We start from the raw sequence: 26,697 nt of genomic DNA, 5'->3' as shown, positions 1-26,697 counted from the left end.
CATAAATTTGTTTTACGGTTTTTCTTCACATTATATATTGAACTTACTGGGAATCGAATCCAGCATGGCACCTGTGCGTACTAACCACTATACACTATGGATTACAAAACTTTCATATGTAGCTCACTCCTTTCAACAACGTCATATATAAAAAAAAAACTTGATTTTTCAGGAGATCGTTTTTAAAGTTTTAAAAATATAATGAAATGTATTAAAAATAAATATCAAGCCACTTATTGAACTTTTTACTGTGCAACAGATCTTTTTAGGTAAAACCTAAATATTTTTTCTCCATTTTGAAAATATTTTTTACATTAAAAAAATAGATTTATATTATCCACTGACACTTCGTGATGGAATTGCATTTTTAATTTATTATTAGATTAAAACCAACATTTTTAGCTTTTCCACTTTTTTATTTGACCAGCGACCGGGTTTCGTCGTTACCGACATCATCAGACTGGTCTTTTTGGACACCAGTCTGATGATGTCGGTAACGACGAAACCCGGTCGCTGGTCAAATAAAAAAGTGGAAAAGCTAAAAATATTGGTTTTAATCTAATAATAAATTAAAAAAATAATTGCCTTTTCTTCAAAATGCAAAAACAACACTTTCTGCCCTGTACCGGGTAAATATAAAGTTAAAAATATGCCGCTTTTGCTGGAATATGGTACATTTTCTGGGCATTCCGAAAACACGCACAACTGAAAATTGACGATTTTTGATATATGACGTTGTTGAAAGGAGTGAGCACTGGGGGGACAAAGTATTTGATATTCCGTATCCGGTCCACGAGTGTGACCAGTCATAAAAATACGCCTTGGCACACCGTTCTCGCCAGTGTTGCTACACAAATCCTACGTGCCGATAAGCGATGAGTGACAAATGACACTCCTCGCCGAAGGACGATCGTCATTAACCATTAATATCGATATTAACCCTCACCTATAGTAGAATTACAATATAAAAACAATAGAGGGTTACACGAAGCAAGGCTAATCCATTAAATTACACGATATAATCGATTACCGATAATTCATTCAATCTTGTGGTAAAATTAATCTAATTATGGTAAGGCTCATTACTTTTAAACTTATATTATTTATTGATTCGGCATTAACTTTGTGGAATGACATGATTATTTTAAATTAAATTAAACACTTGAATAATCATATTATTATTTTTTTTTTTTTGACATCTCATCAAAGATGAAGAAGAATATGGAAGTCTGGGCATTTACGGGGCTTACGACCGTCATAGGCTGGTTTAAGTGATCACTTTACACACGTGTAACATTCACCAATTCTACCCATTATTGACAACCACACTACTCAAATTCTTGGAAGTTCTATATATATATATATGAACCAATTTAGAAACCTTGTTCATGAATTCCTTGTTCCCCGTAAATGCCCAGACTTCCATATTCTTCTTCATCTTTGATGAGATGTCAAAAAATAATATGAAAATAACTCCTGTAATTGGAGATTATCCAGATTTTGTGAACAAGTATTTGGACACACTCAAAATGTTGTACTTGAATAATCCACTGAATCGAGTTTTATTTTTATTTACGACAAGTTTCGAAAACGACAATTGTTTTCATCTTCTGGTACAAATAAAAACTTAAGTTTTAATTTGAACCAGAAGATGAAAACAACTGTCGTTTTCGAAACTAGTCGTAAATAAAAATAAAACTCAATTCAGTGGATTAATCAGGTGTTCAATTTAATTTAAAATACTTTTAAACTTGATCGTACTTTGGCTTATCAGTAATGCTTTTGTCTATGATCGAAAGACAAAACCGTAAATTTGCATGTAATATTAATAATAAATTTGGATAACTTATATAGCGCCATTTTCGTAAAATAATACCTCAAGGGCATTATATTGTGTCAATTTGAGATGAAACATCTATCATTTTATATGAAAAATTTACTTTATTTAAATTAAACACTTGAATATACCACTTTAATGAGTTTTATTTTATTTACGACTAGTTTCGCAATTCCGCCTCCGTAGTGTAATGGTCAGCACGCTCGGCTGACGTTCTGGAGGTCCCGGGTTCGATTCCCAAGGGGGGTAAAATAAACATAAGTGATTTTTTCAATGTAATATTTATTCAATATTACCATGGACTGGTACCTGAAGCGGAGGGCTGATCACCTTTCCTTCATGTGTAAACGATCAATATAACACTGCGTTAATATGGCACAGTGCCCTATGCACCATTAGGGTGCGGATAAGGGTTTTATTATTATTATCATATAGTTTCGAAAACGACAGATGTTTTCATCTTTTGGTACAAATTAAAACCAACGAACAAAAAATATATTTAGGTGTATATATAGAATAATAAATATAGGGAGGGGGGTTAAGGAACAAGATTTTTTGTAAAGGAAACATTGATAATAATGGTGTAAAATTTACATCTTTTTTCGTATATAAGAAAAAAATGTTAGGACACTAATATTTTTTTTTCATATATGGTAAATGCCCAGAGGGCTTTTACAAGTATAATTCAAGTACCAAAAAAACAGAAAAGCATAATACTAGTACATTCAAAAACATAAGATTCCAATAAAGACTATAATATAGGCTTAAGTGAGTTTTAAATTACCTTATTTGTACATAAATTTGATAAAAGAGCTAAGCAAGACTTATACTAAAGTGAAAACTAGTGTAAAAATAAGAAATAATTAGAGGAAATGCTATTTAAATAAACAAAACCATTAATGATTTGAATAAAAACAATGAATCTTTAGTAATTTATTGATTTGGCGTTTAATTTATAGAACTTCATTTTAATTAATGTATTAATTTTCAAATCAAACTCCAAGTTGTATTTTATTTAAAAAAAAACACATATATAAAAATTAATATTGTGACAATTGTTTCGCCTAGTTTTGACATTTTCAAACGAATGACATTCGTTTGAAAATGCCATAACTAGGCGACACAACTGTCACAATATTAATTTTTATGTGTGTTTTTTTTTTATAAAATACAATATAGTAGACTCAAAAATTCTGCCTTTGATTTAAAAATTAATTCATTACAATATAAAAATTAATACATTATATATATCGCTCACTCCTTTCAAAACGTCATAAATAAAAAAAGGTCGATTTTTCAGGAGAACGTTTTTAAAGTTTAAAAATATGATACAATGTATTAAAAATAAATATCAAGCCACTTACTGAACTTTTTACCGTGCAACAGATCTTTTTAAGTAAAACCTGAAGGTTTTTTCTCCATTTGAAAAATATTAAGTTTATTTTAAAAAATAATTAAACAATACCTTTTCTTCAAAATGCAAAACAACACTTTCTGTCATGTGGCGGGTAAATATTAAGTAAAAAATATGCCGCTTCTGCTGGGATATAGTAAATTTTCTGGGCATTCCGAAAACATGCCCAACTGAAAATTGTCGAATTTTGATTTATGACGTTCTTGAAAGGAGTGAGCGATATATCACTCAATTTTGCTGTTAGAAAAATATTGGATAATACCATTATATGGGAACATAAGGAATTGGACAAAAGTTTCACTATGAATTTTACCAAGTTTATTAACAATTCTTAATTTATGGTAATTGGAGGACTATAGGGATATGAAAAAGATCAGTACACTTCATATTTTATTCCTTGATATATAACGAGTAGGGTGTTAATTACAGTCTCTGATTACACTGAAGTATAAGGTGTTCACAAACAAACAATATATGCTTCGACTCAGTTGAGACCCTATATTATAAACCTTGATAAGTATATTATACTCGTGGCACCAGTGGTGTGAATAATCCAGTGTCTGATTACAACCACACTACCCAAAATTTTGGAGCTCCTAGATATAAGATCAATCTCATGACACAGTACATATAAGTTCATAACAGCCATCTATGTCGGATGGAGAAAGCTATTTAGCAGATACCCTTTTATGTTTTTACGTGTAAAAAGTGATCACTTGAAGAAAAAATTGTATAAATAGATTAGGCGTTTACTTTGTAGAACTCCATTTAAATTTATGTATCAAATTATAAATCAAACACTGATTTTTTGAGTCTTCTAAGTGTTTTATTGTTTAAAAAAAAGACTTTTGATAATGCTATAACTAGGCGAAACATTTCGCTCACTCCTTTCAACAACTTCATACAGTATATAGAAAAACTTGATTTTTCAGGAGAGTGTTTTTAAAGTTTAAAAATATAATAAAATGTATTTAAAATAAATATCAAGGCACTTGTTGAACTTTTTACTGTGCAACAGATCTTTTTAGGTAAAACCTGAAGAGTTTTTCTCCATTTGAAAAATATTTAGTATATTTAAAAAAATAATTAAACAATACCTTTTCTTCAAAATGCAAAAACAACACTTTCTGCCCATTAGCGGATAAGCATTAAGTTAAAAATAGCCGCTTTTGCTGGGATATAGTACATTTTTTGGGCATTCCGAAAACATGCACAACTGAAGATTGACGATTTTTGATATATCGCTCACTCCTTTCAAGAACGTCATAAATCAAAAATCGTCCATTTTCAGTTGTGCATGTTTTCGGAATGCCCAGAAAACGTACTATATCCCAGCAAAAGAGGCATATTTTTAACTTAATATTTACCTGCTACAGGGCAGAAAGTGTTGTTTTTGTATTTCGAAGAAAAGGTATTGTTTAATTATTTTTTTGAAATATACTTAATATTTTTCAAAGGGAGAAAAAACCTTCAGGTTTCACCTAAAAAGATATGTTGCACAGTAAAAAGTTCAATAAGTGGTTTGATATTTATTTTTAATACATTGTATTATATTTTTAAACTTTAAAAACGTTCTCCTGAAAAATCAAGTATTTTGATTTATGACGTTCTTGAAAGGAGTGAGCGATATGACGTTGTTGAAAGGAGTGAGCGATTTGTCACAATATATTTTTTTTTATGTAACTTAGTAGACTCAAAAAATCAGTGTTTGATTAAAAATTTGATACATAAAAAATGTAACAATAACTCACAAGTATTTGGACAAACTCAAAATGTTGTATTTCACAATCTTTTCGAATTGCGCGGTTATTTTCTGATTTCCGGGATAAGATTACCGTACACTGCGTATAATTTAAGAAAGGTACTCTTTTAAACACCATAAACATTGACCATCGTATTTCAATGGCGACACAATCGCTTGATTAGCACAATAAAGCTATTAATACATCCTCAATATTCTGCAAGACATGTTGTTCGCGACGCGTTCTGAATTTCTATGTCCGATTACGTCCTCAGATTTATTTTAATCCGGGTGTTGTGATGATATGTTGCAATCGGACAATGTCAACAATAACAAAACAGACGCGCCGAAATTTTTAAAAGGAATGATTCATAAAAACGCACGCAATCCGATTTTTACTTTTGCAGTGCCAGACGGACAATTTATTTTTTTTAAATTACCTAACGTCCAAGTGACTCTGAAATCTAGCTACGGCTTATCAACACCGCTTATCATGACTACTTAGACTTCAACTTTTTAAGTTTTATAGCCTATGCCTACTCGTGAGTGGATTTACTCTTTATGTTAAAAGTTACTATAATTTCATGTAATTCATGAGTGAAAATTCTAGGCAAAAACACTGGCGCAATAAAATCAACCTCCTTCTACAGGTTTGTATACTACTACTACTACCATCACGCCGTTTCTCCGCAGGGGTAGGCAGAAATGATGTAACGCCACACTCTTCTGTCCTGACATACACTCCTCGCCTCCTTCACATCCATAATCTAGTCATACATGCCCTCTGAATACGCAGAATTTAGACACCACCAGATTTTAGGTTCTGATTGATCTGATCGTGCCTTTTGAAGTCTTTTTCGGCCGTCCTCGTCCGGTTTTCACGCTCATACGTTATATACAGGTTTATAAATTTATATATTTATAAATATATATATATATATATATATATATATATATATATATATATATATATATATATATATATATATATATATATATATATGTGTGTGTATACATACACACACACACACACAGGTACAAACTCTCTTTTTATTTAAATACTAATTCGCTTTAGTCAAATGATAACTATCTTCAACCTTATTTTATGTGACAAAAATTTCAAGAGGATCAGAAAATGGACATGTTTAGAGCCATTTAGACTCAACTCTGTCTATAAAAACCTGGCCCAAATTATTTGTAGGGAAAACGAACAAAATATTAATTTGAAAAACCAAATCAATATTGTCTTGGGAAATTTTTAACTGAAGAATTTTTGGTAATGGGTAAAATGTGCGATTTTTCACGTAATATGTGTACGTAATACGTGCGTTTTTGCTAACGTTAATTGAATTTTCCAACAACTTTGTTTCAATTCTATGAATTTGATCGGGAAAAAACAGATTGATGTAATAAGAGACGGTACATCATATATGGGAATCGTTTTACTATTTCTATAATTATCATGTTCATCACAAAAGGAAATAACTCATTTTGAGTGAATACATATTTTCGTTTACAAATTGAGGATTTAGCTGCATTTAGAAGTTATTCATATAAATAAAGACTTCATTTGTGGAAGCCTGGGAGTAACAGACATTTATAGGAAAGTAGAGGAAAGGCAACTGAGATGGTATGGGCATACAGGACGCAGAGAACCCGAACATGTAGCAACCAGGCACTAGAAATGGATCTTCCTCGAAATTTATCTAGAGGAAGACCAAGGAATTCATGAGTGATGAAAGATAACATGATTCGAAGGCATGGCCTAGGTGACGTTGTCCAGGACAGAAGGACCTATAACCTGAGGACGAGGAGAGCTGACCCCAGCAGTCTACAAGGACAATAACCTGGGATATAGCCAGGAAGAAGTAGGAGTTATTCATATCCAGATTTTTCATTCATATCACAACATATGTTATAATTAAAGATCATGATGATTCATTTTATACATTTTACGTAGAATAGACGTTATTAGTTGAGCGTGTCGGTATTGACCTTATCATGTTAGGTTAGTTACAACATTTTGGCTGTGTCCAAATAATGATTCACAAATCTGGATTATCTCCAATTATTATTTTTTGACATCTCATCAAAGATGAAGAAGAATATGGAAGTCTGGGCATTTACGGGGCTGACGACCGTCATAGGCTGGTTTAAGCGATCACTTTACACACGTGTAACATTCACCAATTCTACTCATTATTAACGACCACACTACTCAAATTCTTGGAAGTTCTATATGTATGAACCAAATTAGAAACCTTGTTCTTGAATCAATAGAACTTCACTAGAGACATCTGTTGGTGAGATGTAAAGAAGCTTTTTACTAAGCAGAAACTCTTATATTAGTATGTGAGGTCCGAATCCTGGATTATAATCACACACATGAGAAACGCCAGAAAATATCATTTTCATTTTTATTATTCTTATAATTTGACCAGATAATTTATTTACAACATTTTGAGTGTGTCCAAATACTTGTTCACAAAATCTGGATTATCTCCAATTACAGGAGTTATTTTCATATTATTTTTGTATTCTTCTTCATCTTTGATGAGATGTCAAAATGTTGTCACTGTTAAGAGTTATTTTGTATGTGATTATAATCCAGGATTCGGACATCACATACCAATAACAGAGTTTCTGCTCAATAAAAAGCTTATTTTCATCTCACCAATAGATGTCTGTAGTGAAGTTCTAAGATATGAATAAAAGATCTTGATAATTAAAACCTGATCAGGTTACAAATATATGACCTCAGGTTAAGTTAGGTTGTCTATAATTATTCATGGTAATAACTCATCTTTTAATATATTTAAAATTAACATTATCCAATCCTTCAATATTTTATTTGTGAAATTGAACATCAAAAATTAAATTATAAATATGCAAGGCAAGGTGGGCTTCTTCACTTACGTCATCAGTATACCTGCTGATATAAATCACTCTTCTCAAATCTAGAGCACAGGGCTGATAACCTCGCTTTTATATTATTGATGATCCGGTTTCGGCGCTATTATGGATTCTAGGGGTATATACCCCGATTATGGTCACTTTTAGCAGGTGTACTTAATCAATATAATTTTTTTCTATTCATTTCATCATTTTATATTTTTTTCATATAAGTATAGGATTATTTTAAAGGTATACAAATTAATATTTCCCGCAATAAATTGATGGTGGCACCCGCCGTGTGGCATGTTGCGCCATCTTGTTGAAACCACAGCTCTGTCGCATCAATGGCATTCAGCTGAGGTACGAAGACAGTAGTCATGGTTTTGTAACATTCTGACCGGTATCGTCTGCAAAAATATGAGCCAATGATTCCACCTGCCCATAAAGCACACCAAACAGTGACTTTTAATGGATGTAAGGGCGTCTCCACAAAGGTTTCTGGGTTATCTTCACTCTTAATTCGGAAATTCTGCTTATTGACATAGCCATTTAACCAAAAATGTGCCTCATCAGTGAACAAAATATTGCGTTGAAAAAGAGGATCAAGCTGAATATTGTTTTCGGTTCATTCACCGAACCTACGACCCGCATAATAGTCATTCAATCTATTTATGGTGAAATAACAAAACGTACCGACTACAAATCACCCGTCAACTGTCAAATTTTGTATTTCTGTCAAATCAAATAAAATCAACTGTATTTCTACAGACTTTCAATTTGACATAAGGTGTAAATCAGCACTGTGTGTGTGCACAGAATGTGTGGAAAATCATTGTATGACAGAATTAAAAACTAAGATATAAGAAAGGAATATAAGGCTGAACTAGGAATAATTGAAAAGATTAGGAAGAGTTCTTTGCGGTGGTATGGACATGTGGAGCGAATGGATAGCGAGAGAATGACTAAGAAAATATATGTGGCAAATGTGAGAGGGAAAACAGAACGAATATGACCGAAAAAGACTTCAAATCAGAACCTAACATCTGTCGGTATCAAAAGTCTGCGTAATCGGAGGGTATATATGACTAGATGCATGGATGTGAAGGAGGCGAGGAGTGTATGTCAGGACAGAAGAGTGTGGCGTCCCATCCTCTCTGCCTACCCCTGCGGGGAAACGGCGTGATGGTAGTAGTAGTAGTAGTAGTAGTAGTAGTGTAAATCAGCACTGTCAATAACTGGGAGGAGTGTCGACAGCTGGTCTATTTAGCCCATGTTGATATAATCCATTCCACGTGAAAACCATTGGAATACAATGCATGTTTCTCCTCGCAAAATGGGCATAATTTTATACATATGTATACCTTATAACAATTCTCAATGCTAAAATCATCATTCCAGATCTACACATGTTTAATTAATTTCTGTTGTTCAACATATAAATTTGCATTTAAAGAAGTAATTATTCTTATCTCACATCGAAACTCAGATATTTAGTGATTATAGATTATAAAAAAGAGAAATCTATGCATGCTAAAAATGTATTGAGTTGAATCACGCGATGAGAATAAATAGGGTAGGCTTACACTATTGGACACTGGTCCAATTATGGACACTGAAAAATAATTATGGACAGTTAAACGAACTCTTGTTTTTTAAAAACGCTATGAATATAAAGGAATAATCTTTTACTGGATCTATAAATATCCGGCGAATTTGGAATTCATCATTGGATTATTTTAAGACACTGCATTTATTTTTGTAGCTTTATACTTACTTATATTTCATATATTATACACGTTTTTGTCTTCAAATTGGACGTTTTAAAAATCAAATTGTACGCCTCACAAATTGAATTATTAAATTAGACGTTTAAAAAAACGAAATGGACGTTTTATGAATCGAATTGGACGTTATATTAAGTTAAATTTAGTACTACATATACCGTCAATGTGATACCTGCTAACATCTTCTATTCTTAAGCCTAGCAAGTGCGTTAGTCGTCGAGTTGGCAAGCCTGTACGGCTTGCTGTCATAGTATGAGCGCACGATGGGTAATCAAGCTTTAAACTAAATTGTTAATACTGTAAATTGTTATGGTATCTATTGAATGTAATGTATATAATCTTATAATAAAATAAAAACAAATAATAATAAATAAAAAAATTAAAAATTTCGGCTCAACACAGGCCATGCCTAAAGAGCCGTAATACATATAGTAAAAAAATGTATGTATCTATGAAATAAATAGGCAAATAAAAAATTCAAAAAGTAAAAAACTACTTCGAAACATAAGTACTACTACCAAAAAAAAATTTAAAATAACTTTGAAGTGGACAAAACCCAGGATTATGAACAAGTATTATATTTTGAGGGAAAGAGAGGGAGAAGAAGATCCCCACACGATGGACCGATCAAGTTAAGGCAGCAGCAGGCACCTCGGTGGTTGGAGCGCTACGTGTAGCGCAGTCAAGGGATAACAGGAGAAGGGTCGTTGCTTCCACAAGGGTCAACAACCCTCAGTAATGAGGAGTAAGACGGAGAAGAAGTAAAAGAATAATATTACGAATAATTTTTGTGAAATTGGGCATTATTTTGATAAAAGTACAAATTTTCTTGGTTTTAAAGGAAAGAATAAAAAAAAACGTTGATAAATGGTGTTAAGATGTGCGGTCGTTTAACTTCATGTGAAAGGAAAAATCAGAATGTAGGACCCAGCAGGCCATAACAGTCGCCAATATAAGGTGATTCTGGTAGCTAGGCAATGCCTGCCTAAAGAGAGCCGACAAGGTTCCCTCTCTTACAAGGGATGAGGTTCTAGCTACCCAGTTCACACCAAAATTCACAAAATACCCAAAGGAGTTGGACAAGGGTCACACACAACCTTCAGTAATGAGGAGTAAGAAGAAGAAGAAGAAAAAAATTATATTTGGACACACAAAATGTTGAGAATAATCATTTAACCGCTTAACTCTTCCCACTCTGTAGGCCAGACATTCTGGCCCGTATGATTCTAGTAGGCAGCTCCGTGGGCCACAATGTCTGGCCCGGCGCAGGTATAACTTAAATCACTGATTTCTCTATCACCCAAGTATATTTTCTACCCAAAAATATTTCAACTAAATACAGTTAATCTTAATTAACATGGGAATACGAATTGACAGAGTGTCCCAAAATTAGGGAACCAAAATATTTATTGTAATGGTTGAAAAACGTCACATTTTTTTGATCAGAGTAGCTGATGAGTTATGAGAAAAAATGGTAAGAATTGAAAGGGTTAAAATTGGGTAGTCTACCCTACATCATCAATTCTATGAAACAATCAATGATCATTTATGGTCTTGAATGGGCGAAATTGCATAAGGGAGAGCGTTCTTATGATAAACTTGATCACTTGTTGATAATTAGGTTTGAGCAATAAAGCCAATATTACCCCTCGTAAACGCGTCCTCCCATTACTGGAGTGTGTCCACACGTTCGGAGAAATGATCGGCTTGCACGCTGTGACGTATGACATTGAAAAACAAGTCTGTTCATACACATGCAAGGTGTGGCGGACAACCTTTGGAAAGCAAAATATAACCAATAAATAAATAAATAAATATCACAGAAATTGAGAATTATTAGTTGTATTTTTATATAAACACGCTTAGAGTCTGGAAAAAAACTACTGTTCTTCTTCTTCTTCATCTTGATGTAGGCCTTGTGGCATGTTTTTAAGAGGGATTAGCCTCCTGTGATGTCGATTCCCAGCTACCGACCCATCTCATTGTTGTCCTGCCCGGGAGTCGTCTACCATGGGGTTGGCCGTACAGTGCGATGTGGGGGGAGTCTGGATGGTTCTATTCTCCTCACTTGCGCATACATTGTCCCCTTCGTTGCCTTCCCCACCTAACGACATCTTCGATCTCGTATAGTCCCTGATCCTGGCGTTTCTTATTTTATCTCGAAGACTCTTGCCTGATATGCTTCTTAGAGCCTTCATTTGTGACACTCTAAGCGCGTTTTTAGAAGAAAAAAAAGTATATTTTTGATCTGTTTCATGGTTGGCGATCTCTGCCGATAGCGAAAGTAAACTCGCCGAAAATGCGTCGTCAGGTTTACCCGCAAGGGCATATTACACATATTACATAACATATTCACGGATCGCGGAGCGAAACATGGCACACCTATGAAAAATAACGTATTACCGTGTGCATTATCGGTAGCATGCACGGTAATGCAACCAAGGTACAACCTGACCTTATTTCCATAATTACTAGGTAAATAATTCTTCATATTAAGGCGGGATAATCGATAGCCCGCAACTTAATTTTCTTTAACGTGATATTTTTTTTATTAAAACATCGTTTTTGTATTGAAAAAATTAGTTTTTCTTCGAAATAAATATATGATTTTGAAAATAAAAGAGTTAGAGAAAAAAAATATTAACATATTTTTCAATACGTATTCTAAAAAAAATATAATGTATACTGAACGAAATATTATTTCAATTTTTTCAAAAAATTTCCACAAGTCTTTTCTATTCTTATAACTCAATAAACCTTTGAATTGAGTAAGTTTCATTGTTTTTAGCAGACCTCCATGAAACGTCCTGTATATGATTAAACGCCCAGGAGGGCGTTTGAATATCCTGACATCCATATTCTTCAAATATTCATCTTACAAATATTCTTCAAATAAAGAATATATGGTACTACAAGTGGTCAAAATCCAAATTTGTGAACAAAGATCTGGACACTTAAAATATTGTGAATTCGACTGACTCTATTTTTTTATACGAGTATTATGCTTATCCAGATTGAAGATGAGGATTATTACTGTGATGAATCATATGTAATATGGAGAACTGTGTTTGTGATTTTTTTGTCTGCAGAGTAAATTTTTAAATAAGGGAACAATTTACATGATGAGTGCAAAAAAGGGGTCTATATTACGTACTGTAGAAAACCATATACGTCATAACGATCAGAACCACTAATAGCCTAGGTTAAAAACCTTATAATGATCAGCAACTTGATGATTGACATTTTATAATGACCCTAATATCGTCTTTATCTTCTGGTCGTTGGGCATCAGATCAACATTGAGATTCAAACGTGAAAACAATCAGTCAAGCGTCGAAACGTTGTTAGATAAGATTTATAAGATACCTGTAATGGTGACGTCGTGCAAAGTGCATTATTGGAATGCATCGGCACGCCACTGCACAAAGTTACTTTAGGCACGCTACGGGTACGAGATGATTAAACCTTAAAAAAGTGCAACACGATTTTTTTGCATAATAAATGGACAGTGGATTTCCCAAATGAAGATTCGTTTATTTTTAAAGGGATTGACTGGCGGAACCTCGTTACTTCTTCATTTTCTTCCTGGCTCCATTTCAATTTATCGTCTTTGTAGGCTGTTGGGATCAGCTCTCCTCGTCTTCAGGTTGAAGTTTCTTCTGTCGTAGACAACTCATTTTGACCTGTATATTTTTTGATATTTCCATGATCATTGATATCATACGAAAGTTACCATTTTTAATATGTACCTACTAATTTTTATCTTCCTGACTCCATCCCAACTTATCGTCTTCGTAGACTCTTGGAGTCAGCTCTCCTCGTTCTCAGGTTGTAGGTCCTTCTATCGTAGACAACGTCACCTGGGCCATGTCTTCGAATCGTGTTTTCTTTCTGCAGCATCCATGAACTATTTGATCGTCTTCTAGATGTCTTTCGAGGAAGATAATGATTGCCTGATTCACAATATCATCAGGTTCTCTGCATCCTATGTGTCCATATTATCCCAATTGGTAATTCAATTGGGTAACACTGATATTGTATATTCAACGGATTTTAGTATTTGCAGTAAACTGTGATAATTTTCAAAATCACAAATTCTAGGAACATTCATATGGTTGATAAGCTAATCAGCTTAGAAACCATGTAATCAAACAATACCTTTGGCATAACTTCAGGATTTAGGACACTCCTTCCTGCACGCATCTAGGAAAACCACAAAAATGTAACCATCACACTTCTCTTGAAATTCTCAAAAATTGGAACAAGTTCAACAAATACGGTTTTGTAATTAGACCACGTAGGTACCTTGAATGTGAAAGTATTAGGCCGAATTTCAAAATGATTCGGAGAATCGGACGCGGAAAAAAAACCCAACGCAAAGTTTGTATGATAAATTGAATCACTAATACTGATTGTATAAACCCTTGTGACGCTATGATTATTATCCGTATAAGATGAAAAAACGGACGGCAGAGCTTTTGAAGGGGTTAAAAACCGGACAGTCCGGTCTTTAACAGACACCTTATTATCATCATCACCGGACCATTAGGATTATTCCCTGAAGGGATCAATACCGATCATGTCTCACGATGAGCCCCAAATACAATACCTTCATCGCTCGATTGAAATCAGTTGTTGATGAGTATTCCCAACTCTATCTAGTACCTATTCGATAATTAATGATTTCAATTCATCAAATGACCTATTTGAACCGGATTATATCGTTTATATCCAAAACAATGACTAATTAATTGGAGATGCAATGATCTAACGATTATTTGCGTATCACAATCAATCAAATATATTTTATAGTGTTTTATTGAAGAATGCACAATAAAACAGAACGTGATGCCTTTTAATCATAGATAACAAATAATTAATTTGTGATCATAAATACAAAAGATAATATATATATATATATATATATATATATATATATATATATATATATATATATATATATATATATATATAAAACCCTTATCCGCACCCAAATGGTGCATAAGGCACTGTCATATAAACGCAGTGTTATCTTGATCGTTTTATACATGAAGGAAAGGTGATCAGCCCTTCGCTTCCGGTACCAGTCCATGGTAATTTTGAATAAATATTACAGTGAAAAAATCATATATATTTATTTCATCCCCCTTGGGAATCGAACCCGGGACCTCCAGAACGGTAGCCGAGCGTGCTGACCATTACACTACGGAGGCGGACAAACGTTACTCTTACAAGTTCACTCTTATTAATAATGTTATTAATTGATTTGGCAGTCACTTTTTGGTCATTTCTATCCATCTATCAAGTTTAATTGGTAAATACCTTTTTTTAATCTATTGTATACGGTGTTTGAAAACGATGCGGAATGCATCGAAACACGGGTCACAATAGATTTTAAAAAATGGTGGTATTTACCAAGTAAATCTTACTTATTAATAAAAAGAAATAATAATAAAATCCTTATCTTTTGAATGTCTCATATATTCTATCCGGTTTCCAGTAATGCGTAGGTCCAGGACATCAATCGACTTAACGTATGTTAATATCGTCCCATTTAAATTTAACGTTACCTACAAATATTATTTATTGATTTCGCATTAACTTCATGTAATAAAATGACGATTTAAATATTAATATCAAACATTTGCGTAAGACCACTTTTGAATTTATTTATTTACATATTTAATAACGGACATTCAGAAAAATTGTTTACTGGTTTATTTATTAGTTGTAAATTATTATTAATTGCTTTTTAAATGATTAAGGAAACGCTTGTTTTCATACCACTTGAGTTTATTAATGACTATTAGTTTCGGAACTAAACTTCCATCGTCATACAAAAAAAAACTAAATTCTAATAATAATTTATTAAACAATACATTGTTTCAAAATTATTCACCTTTGCTTTCCATTTTTCCTTTGTTTTCAAACTTCGCCCCTTGACTAACCCACTCCCCCAAAATTACCCCTCTCCTTATTAATGGAACAGTTTTTTATTCTATATTAATTATTATTCAGACCTGACGATGGAAGTTTAGCTTGCGAAACTAGTAGTCATTAATAAACTCAAGTGGTATAAAAACAAGTGATTCCTTAATCATTTCAACATGTCTTACCACAAAGTTATGCAGAAACAATAAATAAAATAACTGCTTTTAAATTTCTAATATTTCTAAGTAATCTAATTTAAGACCTTTGTTGCATGTGTGTAGTTTATTTATTAATAATATATTTATGTTTCCAATCACTGAAAATCCCTGAACCCTTTTGACTGTGACTGCTAATCAACACAAAAAACAAAGCCACTTGAGATCTACCGAAGCTATTTTGCTTAGCGGCCAAAATATTTTGAATTTTGTTTTAGAAGTACAATAGACAGTGTTTTAGTATTAACCAGTCTTGAAAAAGAAGTGGTTAGCTTCGAAACCGGTAGACATTATACTTAAGTTATAATTAAATATGTATAGTGATTTTAAAACAAACTTTATAAAATTAAACAACTTTGTTTTAACTACTTTTTTATTATTAGTACACTTTAACCTACCGGTTTCGACAAGAACCTTGTCATCATCGGGGTTTATTAAATTTTAAAACATTAAAATACCCTTCCATATTCTCTTTCATCTATGTTAAGATATAAAAAAAATGTAATTAACATTACTTTGTTGCTATATCTTGCGTTGCTTTCGAATCCTGTTTACCATAAGAAATATTTACATACTACCCGAAATAATTGGCACCTGTTTCATCGCAATTTCGCATTTTTATGTAATAATTTCATCAATGTCGCTCGGGCCCAATGCCGATGGAAAGTTTATCATCGCACGCATCGAAACACATGTAGACTCATTTTACTACAACATTTTTACACAAAAACAAACGTATGGTATGCAGATTTGGGGTAAGAATAATAAACAAACACAAAATAAATATTTTTTTGACATCTCAACATAGATGAAGAAGAATATGGGTATTTACGGGGCTTACGACCGTCATAATTGGAGATAATCCAGATTTGTCAACAAGTATTTCGACACGCCCAAAATGATGTTAATAAATTATCTGGTCAAATCACAAGAAAAAATAATAAAATGAAAGGTATATTTTCTGACATTTCTCATGTATGTGATTAAAATCCAGGATTCAGACCTCACATACCAATAAAAAAAGTTTTTGCTCAATAAAAAGCTTCTTCATCTCACCAATAGATGTCTCTAGTGAAAATTCTAGTGATTGAAACACTGTACGTGTTTCAAAATTTAAATCATTTATATAGAACTTCCAAGAACTTGAGTAGTGTGGTTGTCAATCATGGGTAGAATTGGTGAATGTTACACGTGTGTAAAGTGATCACTTAAACCAGCCTATGACGATCGTAAGCCCCGATAATGCCCAGGCTTCCATAGACTTCATCTATGTTGAGATGTCAAAAAATAATATGAAAAATAACTCTAATATTGGATGTCATCCAGATTTGTGAACAAGTATTTGGACACACTCAAAATGCTTTAAATTTTTTTGTAAATTAAACTATATTAGGCTTCCATATTCTTCTTCTTCTATGTTGAGATGTCGAAAAATAATACGAAATAAAGACTACACGCATTCGCGACGGGAGTCCTTTGTAACCCAAAAATGCCAGCCAAGCTTAAGGGAAAAGTCTACCAAACAATTGTCAGACCCGCACTCCTCTATGGCTCCGAATGCTGGACGATGTACAACACCTACTCTAGGCAACTAGAAAGTGATGAAAACTGCGAATGCTTAGATGGTCAGCTGGAGTGTCCCTTAGAGACAAAATAAAGAGTGCACGCATTCGTGGAAACATGGGTGTAACAGGCATCAAGAGTAAGGTACAGTAAAGACAATTGAGATGGTATGGGCACATAGGACGTAAAGAACCTGAACATATTGCAAAATCAGGCAATTGTCATGGATCTTCCTCGAAAGACATCTAGAGGAAGAACAAAGAATTCATGGATGCTACAAAAAGATAACATGACTGACAAAATAAAGTGGTCAAGCATTCGCGGAAGCCTGGTTGTAACAGACAGATAAGTCAGGTAGAGAAAAGGCCATTGAGATGCATTTACGACTGCATTCAGTGTACTTTTATCCTACTTTTGCCAACCTCCATACATTAGGGTTGGAACCAGTACTCCATTGTGTACCGCCAGTTTAGCTTTCACTGTTACAGTTTTATTTCCTAATATTGCTTTTTTTTCAATTATTTGTGAAAAAGGAAGACAAGGTACGTTGTTACAAATACCCCTTGTTACATTCGACCCCAATCTACCCAAGAATATTTTGGAAAATAAAGACTTGATTTACATAATAAAGTACAGTAAACCCCCCTATAACGTTGAAATATCTACTGCGTTTTCGGAGGGCACGTTATATGGGGTAAATGTTTTTAGATTATATTTTAATTTAATAATGACTCATTTTAGTCATGTCCACTGGTTTAAATGTAATAATACAATTTAAAACATTAACCCCCTTACAAAGTTGCCTCCGATAACGGGGATCTCATCTCAAAGTTATAGGAGTTAACTGTAATTAAAAGAGATCTCAAATTGATACCATAAACGCGAATGTAATGTTTAACCCTTTCAATCCGATTTTTATATTATTTTAATAATTCATGCAATATTAATAGCAGAAAATATTTATTGCTAATGTAGTTTGACGGGAAAAACATATATTTAAATAAATGATCAAATTATTTACAACATTTTGATGTTTACCAATAGATGTCTCTAGTGAAGTTCTAGTGATTCAAGAACAAGGTTTCTAAATTGGTTCATATATACAGAACTTCCAAGAATTTGAGTAGTGTGGTTGTCAATAATGGGTAGAATTGGTGAATGTTACACGTGTGTAAAGTGATCACTTAAACCAGCCTATGACGGTCGTCAGCCCCGTAAATGCCCAGACTTCCATATTCTTTTTCATCTTTGATGAGATGTCAAAAAATAATATCAAATTATTTATTGATTATTGCAAAATAATAATAGGGACATATTGTCCCAAGAGTATTGGAGAGTGGGTCGTATGTGTCCTAATAGTATTTTATACTAAAATAGTAGTAATTATAGTAAAATAGTGGAGCATATAAATACATGTTGCACTAAAAAGAAAAAAAAAGACAGGTTTGGACTTATTTACGAGCCTATGACCGTACAGTACTAAAATCCTAGATCCCAATGCATTTGCAAGCATTTAAATTATTTTAGTAATTATTAGAAATTCTCTGGGACAATATTTCCCTACAGTTTTGAAAGGGTTAACACATAATGAGTTATTTCCATCATTAAATCACAATTTAATTTAATTTAATGGTTAAAAAAGAATGTTTATCATGGTCCAAATATGTTCCCATAATTTATTAAAAAACTATTTCTGGTGTTTAAGGTCGAAATATTAGTTCTAAAAAAATAGAGTAATAAGGAAATTGATAAATAGCTACGCAATACACCCGTTTTATTCATAATGCCGAATTGCTACGTTTGTTTATATAACCGGAATTCAGTCAAGTTCAATGACATAATAAAAATAGTTTATTTGTGTACTAAGTACATGTTACGTTTGAATATGAAATGACACATCGCAAACTCCTTTCAACAACGTCATAAATAAAAAATAAATATTTTCAGGAGAACGTTTTTAAAGTTTTTAAAGAATGTAATACAATGTATTAAAAATAAATATCAAGCCACTTATTGAACTTTTTACTGTGCAACAGATATTTTCAGGTAAAACCTGAATGTTTTTTTTCCATTTGAAAAATATTTAGTATATTTAAAAAAATAATTAAACAATACCTTTTCTTCAAAATGCAAAAACAGCACTTTCTGTTTCTGTATCGGGTAAATATTAAGTAAAAAACACATCGCTTTTGCTGGGATGTAGTACATTTTCTGGGCATTCCGAAAACATACACAACTGAAAATTGACGATTTTTGATTTATGACGTTGTTGAAAGGAGTGAGCGACATGTGGTTCTATTCCACAAAATATATTAAATTTACTATATTAATAATAGTGCATTCATTTTAATATATTTATATATATTATTAAATATATATTAAAATGTAAAAAAATATATTTAAAAAAAAAAATTAAAATGCATACTACATTAATTATTTGTCATAATTTTAAATTATGAAAACAACATTTTTAATAAATACAAAAGGTATCTGGAATCAATCGCGCAAGTGCAAAAATGTAATAATAATACATCTGCCTATGACGGTCGCGATAACTGCCCAAACTTCCATATTCTTCTTTATCTATGTCGAGACGTCCAAAAGTAATGTAAAATAAATCTCTCCTAATTGGAGATAATCCAGATTCGTGAACATGTATTTGGATACACCCAAGAATGTGGTAAATGAGTTGAAAAAAGAAAAAAAAAAACATAAATGCAAGGGCTATGGATATATTTGCTAAGAAATCACACAAAATTATCTGTCATCTATGACTTTGTCATCCATCATTATCGCTGAGTTGATATTTTTTTTATTTTAAAAATACATCATTGTCCTATGGAAAACTCACGTTTTAATCGTTCCTAATCCGAAAACAAATTCACCAGCTTCATACGCATTGCTTTAAATATGTACATACATAGTTTACGTGTTGAATGATAACGCATGTCGGACACCATTCATCAAATAGATTCGACACGGACTTGACGACGTCGGACGATGTTTGGAATAAAACAATCAAATGGTATGGTCCAATACACCTAAAGATTGACAACGTCGTTCGTTGTTTAAGCGTGATTCAAAAATCGAATCCAGTGATCCAATAAAATTGACGCGATTTAAGGGAAATTCAAAAAAGGAACGTTATATTTAACGCGCGGGGTTGAAAACAGCATTATACGTTTTACAAAACATTCAAAATTCGTAAAGTTTAGTTAATATGTACTAACAACGTCATTTGATGTTTTACCGAAGTTGTACGATTTGTGTGGAATATTTGTGATTTCAACGGTTAAAATGTGATTTGTGAGTATGTGCTGAATTTGTTTGCATTTTTTTTTATCAATATGGGGTTCTTAGTGTTTTTATAGATATATAATATTTAAATATATTAGACAAAAATATCGAAATCCTTTAGTACACAACCATGATACACGATTTACACACAACGAAGATTTGATAGTCCCAAGAATTAGCAGTAAATATGGGAGTCGAACACTGCAATATATCGTTACGAACATTTTTAATTTGTTGCCGACGGGTGTTAGAGGTCAAAATAAAATATGGAACAAAGGCAAAATAAAGGAATGGGTAAATGATCAAGAGTTAATTTTATGAAAATTGTAAAATGTTTATATTCTTGATTTTTTTCTCTTTTTTTGTGTCTATATTAGGTTAAAATCGTTAAAAACAATAAAAAAATGTATTATAAAAGAACTCCACCGACAAAACACACAAGGTGGCACGGTGGGTCTCTGTAAAAAAAAAGTTCTTGATATGTATAAATTGCGATTTAAATAAATGTATACAAAATAAAAAAAATATTTAAAAAATATAAAATATTAATAAATACAATTTTTTTTGAAAATGTGGTTTATAAAGCTTTAACAAAAATTTACAAGGTCTTTTTTACTAAAGACACTATAAAAGATTTTAAAAAATATAAACGAAAATTTAAAATATGTTTTTAATTTTTTTATTAAATATTTGTGTATGTACTTATTAAATACACACACATTTAAATTTATTACTATTTAGATAAGCCTTGGGGACTTGTGATTGTAAATAGGAATCAAGCTGAGGCAGAAAGGATCAAACCTAGAAAAATAGAGTAAGCGACACTGACCCAACTCGTGATATTATTAATATCTTTATTTTTAATATTTTTATGTGGCAATTTAATAGGTCTGCACCATCAAGTTGCATATACGAATATTACAAAACAAGTACTTGTGCTGTTTCAATTACAAAATTCCACATTTGTACAAATATATGGAAGAGGGACGGGAGGGAGGAAAAGGGTAAGGGAAAAGATCAAAGCTCAAGACGATATCAGTTTCGCCTTACAATGTTAAACACAAATAACGAATGTGGGCTTTTAAAACGTTTCGAAATTATTTTTATTCCCTTACCTCATTTGATTGAAAAATGTGGCCTCGAAAGAAATTTGCAATTCATACCTGAAACAAAAACAAAAAAAAGTGATATTATTTTTTATAAATACATACATAAGTATAGGTACAAAAACTATTCAATCGTGATTATATTTAAGAAAAGCAATCATAGGAGGTTAAAGGAACAAAAGAATAAAGGTCAAATCTATAATATAATAAATCTAGAAGATTTTCTAATTTAATTTACTAAATTATCTATTTTAAATGTAAAATACTTTTTAGAAATTTTGCCTATTTTTCAGTTTGAATGCATTATTTTTTATTAGATTTAAATGGTAAATATAATAAAATAAATGGTACCGTAGAACGGGGCTACTTGAACTTTGATGTGTTACTTGAGCCCAGTACAAAAAAAATATTTACATCTGTATTTGGTCTACAATAATTAACGTATCGACATGATTCATTGTTTTCCTGAGAGGTGACACTTATTGTCACGATACGTTCATTATTGTAGACCAAATACAGTTTTTTTTTACTAAGCTCAAGTAACACATCAAAGTTCAATTAGCCCCGTTCTACGGTATACCTACTTATAGTTTTTATTTTGTTATGTAAATAAAAAGTAGATTGAGAAAACAGGATATTACTACTTGCTGATGAGAATTACATTTAACTAAATTCAGAGTTTTACAAAAAAAATATTTGAAGAAAAAACAGTTCAATAAAATTAATCATTTTCTTTGTTTCAGATCCATAATCAATCATGGCCAGACGTGGATCTTCAAAGTGTCCAGCACTCATCATCACGGCAATATGTTCAGTCCTGATATCTCCTACATCGACCCAGATCATCGGGCCGTTGCTGAGATTCCTGGGAGATGGGCAGAGGCAGATGGACGTCGAACCGCCTGATAAAGCAGAGTTCCTGAAGGAGTACGATTTCATCATAGTAGGAGCGGGCACTGCGGGATGCGCATTAGCCAATAGACTAACAGAAGTCCCAGAATGGAAAGTCCTCCTGATAGAAGCAGGAACTCATGAGAACTTCGTAATGGACATACCCATGCTGGCTAACTATCTCCAGTTCACCCAAGCCAACTGGAAATACAAGACAGTCCCCTCTGACAGAGCTTGCCTCGGATTCGAAAAGCAACAATGCAACTGGCCGAGAGGAAAGGTAATGGGGGGATCCAGCGTCCTCAACTACATGATATACACAAGAGGAAACAGGAGAGATTTCGACAGATGGGAGGAACTAGGCAATCCCGGATGGAGCTGGAAAAACGTCCTTCCTTACTTTAAGAAGATAGAAAATTTCAAAATACCGGAATACGCGGACCCCGAATACCATAGCACAGGGGGAAATATAGACGTCGGATATGCACCATACAGAACGAAAATAGCTGCGGCGTGGGTGAGGTCAGCGCAAGAAGCGGGACATAGACTCAGCGACCACAATGGTAAAACACAAACTGGAGTATCGTACCTCCAGCTGTCCCTAAGTAACGGGACAAGGCACAGCTCCAACAGGGCATACCTGCTACCCGTTAGTAATAGGCCAAACCTCCACGTAGCTAAAGATAGCATGGTAACAAAACTAGTTGTCAATAAGAAAAACGTTATCACAGGGGTGAGGTTTATAAGAAGAGGCAGAAAATATAAAATCTCAGCGAGTAAAGAAGTAATAGTATCTGCCGGGTCAGTCAATTCCCCGCAGCTCCTGATGCTGTCAGGGATCGGACCGAGGGATCACTTGACCGAAATGAACATCCCAGTAGTGAGTGACTTGAAGGTAGGATACAATCTGATGGATCACATCGCTGCCGGTGGATTGACATTCACAGTTGACAAACAAAACGTCTCGCTACAAACTTCATTTTTGATCAGTAACCCGAAATATATATTCGACTGGATGAGCACTCGATCGGGTCCGCTATCTATCCCGGGTGGATGCGAGGCAGTCACATTTATAGATTTGAATAATCCACAAAAGAAAGACGGTTGGGCGAGCATGGAACTGTTGTTCATAGCGGGTTCGGTCAACAGCGATCCACTGTTAAGGAGAAACTTCGGCTTTAGAGACGATATGTTCGATAATGTGTACGGGAAACTAGGCAACACGCAATCATTCATGGTATTCCCCATGTTGATGAGACCAAGATCGAGGGGAAGGATAAAGCTGAAGAGCAACAATCCTTTTGCGTACCCATTGATCATGCCAAATTATTTCGCTTATGAAGAAGATGTGAAAAATATGGTGGCTGGAATGAAGGCTGCTATAAAGATTGCGGAACAGCCGTCACTGAGGAGGATCGGAGCGAAGCTTTACGACACCCCTATACCTAGCTGCGCTAAGTACGGCTTCGGCAGCGATGCGTACTGGGCATGCCACGCCATGCACTTTACGTTCACCATATACCACCCAGCTGGGACATGCAAGATGGGGCCTTCGAACGACCCCGACGCGGTGGTAGACTCCAGGCTGAAGGTGTACGGAGTAAAAGGTCTGAGGGTGGTTGATGCCAGCATCATGCCCGAGATCACTTCGGGTCATACGAACGCCCCAGTATACATGATAGCAGAGAAGGCTGCCGACCTGATCAAGGAAGATTGGGGAGTGAACGTGCCACGGTTCTCTTAGCGACAAACAACTAAAGACAATGCTCAATAATGTGATAAACATCTCCTAATTAGTAAAATAAGTCCTATTTTGTGAACTCCAACACATACTTTAATAACCATCAATAGGTTGTTAAGAAAAGTCACTAGTAAATATCGTATACTTAATCACTAATCAAGTATTTCATTGTGACCTCGATAAATACAAGCAATAAAATGTGCTCACTTATGTAATAATTTTTCGGTGAAACGTATTTAAATTAAGCGAAGAAAATATCGATCATTTCCTGTCAACTTAGTAGTAAAACCGCTAGAAATACACATATATTTTCGCACTTTATGAAATCGCACACTTTGGCATTAGCGATTCATTGGCTGTTCTTCCCCAAGTCATTCATATCGCTCACTCCTTTCAAGAACGTCATAAATCAAAAAACTTGATTTTTCAGGAGAACATTTTTAAAGTTTAACAATATAATACAATGTATTAAAAATAAATATCAAGCCACTTATTGAACTCTTTACTGTGCAACAGACCTTTTTAGGTAAAACCTGAAGGTTTTTTCTCCATATGAAAAATATTAAGTAAATTTTAAAAAAATAACCAAACAATACCTTTACTTCAAAATGCAAAAACAACACTTTCTGCCCTGTAGCGGGTAAATATTAAGTTAAAAATATGCCGCTTTTGCTGGGATATAGTACATTTTCTGGGCATTCCGAAAGCATGCACAATTAAAAATTGACGATTTTTGATTTATGACGTTCTTGAAAGGAGTGAGCGATATATTTATTTGAGCCAAATTAACAAAATTATCCTTATCTTTTTATTTTTATTTTATGTATTAATTTGTCCGCCTCTGTAGTGTAATGGTCAGCACGCTCGGCTACCGTTCTGGAGGTTCCGGGTTCGATTCCCAAGGGGGGTAAAATAAATATTAGTGATTTTTTCACTGTAATATTTATTCAAAATTACCATGGACTGGTACCTGAAGCGGAAGGCTGATCACCTTTCCTTCATATGTAAACGATCAAGATAACACTGCGTTTATATGACAGTGCCCTATGCACCATTTGGGTGCGGATAAGGGTTTTAAAAAAAATGTTTATTCAATATTACTCTGGACTGGTACCTGAAGCGGAGGGCTGATCACCTTTCCTTCATATGTAAACGATCAAGATAACACTGCGTTTATATAACGCAGTGCCGTATTCACCATTGGGGTGTGGGTAAGGGTTAAACAACAACAACAATTAATTTTTAATGAAACACAGATTTTTTGAGTCTACTAAGTTGTAATTTATTAACAAAAACACATAAAAAATTAATATAGTGACAATTGTTTAAAAAAATCTGTGTTTGATTTAAAATTAATACATAAATTAAAATAGAGTTCTACAAATTAAACGCCAAATCAATAAATACCTTTATCTTGTCTACGAATATTTGCCAGGAAAGGGTCGATATGTTTCAAGGATACAATTAATTTACGATAAGATAAATAAAAACATAGTAAACATATAATTTTAAGTGTAATCAACGCATACCTAAGTAAATCTAAGTAAAAACAGAATAATTACACAAAGTGATTTTTATATTATTTTTTGACATCTCATCAAAGATGAAGAAGAATTTGGAAGTCTGGGCATTTACGGGGCTGACGACCGTCATCGGCTGGTTTAAGTGATCACTTTACACACGTGTAACATTCACCAATTCTACCCATTATTGACAACCACACTACTCAAATTCTTGGATGTTCTGTATATATGAACCAATTTAGAAACCTTGTTCTTGAATCACTAGAACTTCACTAAAGACATCTATTGGTGAGATGTAAAGAAGCTTTTTTACTAAGCAGAAACTCTTTTATTAGTATGTGAGGTCCGAATCCTGGATTATAATCACACACATGAGAAACGCCAGAAAATACCATTTTCATTTTTATTATTTAAGCTTATAATTTGACCAGACAATTTATTTACAACATTTTGAGTGTGTCTAAATACTTGTTCACAAAATCTGGATTATCTCCAATTACAGGAGTTATTTTCATATTATTTTTGACATCTCATCAAAGATGAAGAAGAATATGATTTTGTGAACAAGTATTTGGACACACTCAAAATGTTGTAAATAAATTATCTAGTCAAATTATAAGCTTAATAATAAAAATGAAAATGGTATTTTCTGGCGTTTCTCATGTGTGTGATTATAATCCAGGATTCGGATCTCACATACTAATATAAGAGTTTCTGCTTAATAAAAAGCTTCTTTACATCTCACCAATAGATGTCTCT

At 33.3% G+C, this 26,697-nt stretch overlaps 1 protein-coding gene and 1 pseudogene across 3 annotated transcripts in view; one reads left to right on the top strand and one right to left on the bottom strand.

Annotated features, from left to right (window-relative positions):
- Nucleotides 1-24,790, top strand: part of LOC148305106 (glucose dehydrogenase [FAD, quinone] pseudogene) — a 30,172-nt pseudogene extending 5,382 nt beyond the window's left edge. For both annotated transcript variants that reach the window (XR_015838238.1, XR_015838239.1), the window contains exon 3: nt 22,527-24,790. The product of XR_015838238.1 is annotated as a glucose dehydrogenase [FAD, quinone] pseudogene, transcript variant X1 (transcript). The remainder of the gene's footprint in view (nt 1-22,526) is intronic.
- Nucleotides 1-26,697, bottom strand: part of Flo2 (flotillin-2) — a 547,503-nt gene that overhangs the window by 440,705 nt on the left and 80,101 nt on the right. The gene's annotated exons all lie outside the window — the stretch shown is intronic.

The sequence above is a fragment of the Brachycentrus maculatus genome, unplaced genomic scaffold (assembly GCF_059751285.1).
Source record: "Brachycentrus maculatus isolate JH-2025_06_01 unplaced genomic scaffold, ASM5975128v1 h1tg000285l, whole genome shotgun sequence".
Lineage (NCBI taxonomy): Eukaryota > Metazoa > Arthropoda > Insecta > Trichoptera > Brachycentridae > Brachycentrus > Brachycentrus maculatus.
The sequence above is the reverse complement of the archived record's forward strand: the minus strand, read 5'-3'. Positions and strand labels throughout refer to the sequence as shown.